The 4,970-nt window shown below is 38.1% G+C and overlaps 1 pseudogene; it reads left to right on the forward strand.

Annotated features, from left to right (window-relative positions):
* The first annotated feature begins 264 nt into the window (after positions 1 to 264).
* Positions 265 to 1,454, forward strand: LOC125089549 (40S ribosomal protein S6-like; annotated as a pseudogene).
* Positions 1,455 to 4,970: the final 3,516 nt, after the last annotated feature.

Consider the following 4,970-nt stretch of genomic DNA (forward strand, 5'->3'; position numbering starts at 1 on the left):
TACATTTTTAAAAATCTTCCACCACAATCAAGTGGGATTTATTTGTGGCTTGCAATGGTAGTTGTATTTGCAAATCAATGTGATATATCACACTAATAAAAGGTAAGAACCATGTGATGATCAGTAGATGCAGAAAAAACATTTGACAAAGTATAACATCCATTCATGATTAAAAAAAAAAAAACCCTCAATAAAGTAAATTTAGAGGGATCATACCCCAACATATAAAGGCCACATATGAAAAACCCACAACTAATATCCTAAATGGCCGGGGACAGGGACCGAGAACTTTATGGTCAGGAACAAGACAGGATTGTTCACTCTCACCACTTTTATTCAGCATAGTACTAGAAGTCCTAGTGACAGCAGACAACAAAAAGAAATAAAAGGCAACCAAATCAATAAGAAAGAAGTAAAATTTTCACTGTTCACAGATGACATGATGCTCTATATAGATACCCTAAAGACTCCACCAAAAAACCTGCTAGAACCGATAAACAAATTCAATAAAGTTTCAGGATACAAAATCAACATATAGAAATCTGTTGCTTTTCTATACACCAACAGTGAAGTAGCAGAAAGAGAAATTAAGAAATCAGTCCCGTTTATAGTTACACCCAAATCAAAAAGATACCTAGAAATATACCCAACCAAAGAGGTGAAATATCTGTACTCTGAAAACTATAAAATACTGATGAAGAGATCAAGACGCTGTTGTCTTTGTTGTGGCACCTCAGAGGTGGTCGGGTGAAGCTGAACATCTCTTTCCCAGCTACTGGCTGTGAGGAACTCATTGAAGTGGATGATGAATGGAAACCTCATACATTTTAGGAGAAGCGTTTGGCCAAAGAAGTTGCTGCTGATGTTTTGGGTGAAGAATGGAAGGGTTATGTGGTCCAGATCAGTGGTGGCAATGACAAACAAGGCTTCCCCACGAAACAGCATGTCTTGACCCAAGGCTGTGTCTGCGTGCTGCTGAGTAAGGAGCATTCCTGCTACAGACCAAGGAGGACTGGAGAAAGAAAGTGCCAATCTCTTTGGGGTTGTGGATGCCAATCTCAGTGTTTTCAATTTGGTCATTGTTCAAAAAAAGAAAGGGAAGAAGGATAATCCTGGACTCACTGATACTACTGTGCCTCGTTGCCCGGGACCCAAAAGAGCTAGCAGAATCCGCAAACTTTTCAGTCTCTCTAAAGAAGATGATGACCACCAGTAGGTTTTGAGGAAGCCCCTGAACCAAAGTGCCCAGGATTCAGCATCTTGTTACTCTACGTGTCCTCCAACACTGAGCCACCCAGGCGCACCTGGAACACTTTTTCTAACACCGTACAAAATGGATTAAAGACCTAAATATGAGACCTGAAACAGAGTAACCTCTTTGACATTGGCTATCAAAACTTCTTTCTAGATATGTCTCCTGAGGCAAGGGAAACAAAAGCAATAATAAACTATTGAGGGGCACCTGGGTGGCTCAGTGGGTTAAAGCCTCTGTCTTCAGCTCAGGTCATGATCCCAGGGTCCTGGGATCAAGCCCCGAATCGAGCTCTCTGCTCAGCAGGGAGCCTGCTTCCTCCTCTCTCTCTCTGCCTGCCTCTCTGTCTACTTGTCATCTCTCTGTCAAATAAATAAAATCTTAAAAAGATAAACTATTAAGATTACATCAAAATTAAAAGCTTCTGTACAGTGAATGAAGCCATCAACAAAACTAGAAGACAGGGGCGCCTGGGTGGCTCAGTGGGTTAAGCCGCTGCCTTCGGCTCAGGTCATGATCTCAGGGTCCTGGGATCGAGTCCCGCATCGGGCTCTCTGCTCAGCAAGAAGCCTGCTTCCCTCTCTCTCTCTCTCTCTGCCTTCCTCTCCGTCTACTTGTGATCTCTCTCTGTCAAATAAATAAATAAAATCTTAAAAAAAAAAAAAAAACTAGAAGACAACCTATGGAATGGGAGAAGATATTTGTAAATGACATATCTGATAAAGGGTTAGTATCCAAAATACATAAAGAGTTTATAAAATTCACTCCCCAGGGACATCTGGATAGCTCAGTTAAGTGTCAAACTTTTGATCTCAGCTCAGGTCTTAATTTCAAGGTTGTGAGTTCAAGCCCCTCATTGGGCTCCATGCCCAGCATGGAGTCTATTAAAAACCCAAAGAAAACAAACACCCCAAAAATGAATAAACCAATTAAAAATGGACAGAAGACATGAACAGGCATTTGACATACAGTTGGTCAAAAGACACATGAAAAGATGCTCAACACCTCTCATCAGGGAAATTCAAATAAAAACTGCGATGATATACCTTACATTTGTCAGAATGGCTGAAATCCACAACAGAAGAATCAACAGGTGTTGGAAGATGTGGAGAAAGAGGAACTCTCTTGCACTGTTGGTGGGAATGCAAACTGGTGCAGCCACCACAGAAACAGTATGGGGGTTCCTCAGTACACTAAACATAGAACTACCCTACAATCCAGCAATTTCACTACTATGTATTTACCCAAATAATTCAAAAATATTTATTCAGAGGGATACATGCACCTCAGTGTTTACAGAAGCATTATCCACAATAGCCAAATTATGGAAACAACCCGAATATCCACTGATTGATGAATGGATAAAGAAGATGTGATCATATATATATATATATATATATATATATATATATATATATATATATATATAATGGACTATTACTCAGCCATAAAAAAAAATGAAATCTTGACATTTGCAATGACATGGATGGAGCTAGAGAGTATTATACTGAGCAAAATAAGTCAGTGAGAAAAAGACAAATGCCATATGATCTTATTCATATGTGGAATTTAAGAAACAAGACCAAAAAGCAAAGGTAAAAAAATGAGAGAGGAAGAGAAAGAGGGAGATAGACTGCACATCAAGAAACAGACTCTTAACTATAGAGAACAAATTGATGGTTGCCAGAAGGGAGGTGGGTTGTGGGATAAGTTAAATAGGTGATGGGGATTAAGGAGTGCACTTGTCATGATGAGCACTGGGTGATATATGAAAGTGTTGGATAAAAAAAATGAAGTACTAGAACTCTAAGAAAAAAATAAAAATTGAAGTAGAGTTGACACACAGTATTACATTAGTTTCAAGTGTAAAACATAGTGATTCAACAACTCTATACGTTATGCTATGGTCAGACGCTTCCCACAATTATAGCTGCCATCAGTCATCCTATAGGCTATTACAATACTAGTGACTATATTCCCAAGGCTGTGCCTTTATCTCCATGACTTACTCATTGCATAACTGAAAGCCTGTACCTCCCACTCCCCTTCACCCATGTTGCCCAAGTCTCCACCCCTCCACTTCTGGTAACAGTCAACATGTTCTCTGTATTTATGGGTCTGTTTCTGCTTTTTTTGTTGTTGTTCTTATGTTTTATTTTCTAAATTCCTCATGTCATGTGCTATTTATTACATCTTCTTTATCCATTCATCTATGGATGGACACTTGGATTTGTGTATAACATCTTCCATGTCTTGGATATTGTAAATAATGCTACATAAACATGTATCTTTTCAAGTTAGCATTTTTGTTTTCTTTGGGTAAATACTGAGTAGTGGAATTACCAGATCATATGGTATTTCTATTTTTAATTTTTGGGGGGAATCTACTGTTGTCCACAGTGTCTGTACCAATTTACATTCCTACCAACAGTGCATGAGAGTTCCTTTTCCCTCACACCTTTGCCAACACTTGTTATTTGTTGTCTTTTTGATTCTAGCCATTCTAACAGGTGTAAGGGGATATCTCATTGTAGTTTTGATTTGTATTTCTCTGATGATTAGTGATGTTGAACATCTTTTTATGTGTCTGCTGGCTATATGTATGTCTTTGGAAAGATGCCTATTCAGGTACTCTGCCCCTTTTTATTTGGATGATTTGTATTTTTGATGTTGAGTTGTATATGTCTTTATATATTTTGGATAGGAACCCCGATCAGATATATTATTTGCATATATTTTCTCCCATTCCATATACCATTTCATTTTATTGATAATTTCCTTGCTGCACAAAAGCTTTTTATTTGATGTAGTCCCAATGGTTTACTTTTGCTTTTGTTTCCCTTGCCTTATGAGACGTATCTAGAAAAATGTTGTGACAGCCAATATCAAATAAATTATTTCCAATGTTTTCTTCTAGGAGTTTTATAGTTTCATGTCCTACATTTAGGTCTGTAATCCATTTTGAGTTTGTGTGTGTGTGTGTGTGTGTGTGTGTGTAAGAAAGTTAATCAGTCCACTTTTATCACTATTTTTATTTTTCAGTTAATCTTTTTAAGCTGTTGATCCATTTTGAAAAATGAAGATATGCTATACATACCAGTAAATAGTGAAAATGCAAATTTAATAGACAACACACTCATTTGATAGACAAAATGAAATGTCCAACACAATTTTATATGCACATATGTAGTCTTTGGGGATATCATTAAGAACATACTAATTAAAAAATTAGATGTTTATTAAAATTGTAGTTAATGTTATGTGTCAAATTTGAGGAAACACACACACACACACCAAATTATCTCTTTCCCCTGGAGGGCTTGACTTGCAGACCAATTAGGAACACCTGTGATTTGAGGATCTTGAGAAATAACTGCTGTAGATGATGGGGAGCCTTCGAGGGAGGTTAAATGGGAGACTGACAGGTCAGGTCTTAGTTTGACCATGTGCAAATTAGAAGTGAAGAGATGGTGGAAAGGGACATCGGTTAGAAGTCTATTTCTGTGCCTTAATTAGGACGGCAACAGTGGGAATGCAGACTCTAAGACAAAAAGAGATGAAAATCATCTCTTTGGGAAAAATGTATGGTCAGCCTTGGTACTGCTTCCCAGGATGAGACAGCTGCCGTCGCTAAGAACAAGCACAGGGGGCGTATGCTTCCCTGAACCGCTGTCTGATGGTGCCAGAATTATTGTTATCATCATCATCATCATCATTG

The sequence above is a fragment of the Lutra lutra genome, chromosome 17 (genome assembly GCF_902655055.1).
Source record: "Lutra lutra chromosome 17, mLutLut1.2, whole genome shotgun sequence".
Lineage (NCBI taxonomy): Eukaryota > Metazoa > Chordata > Mammalia > Carnivora > Mustelidae > Lutra > Lutra lutra.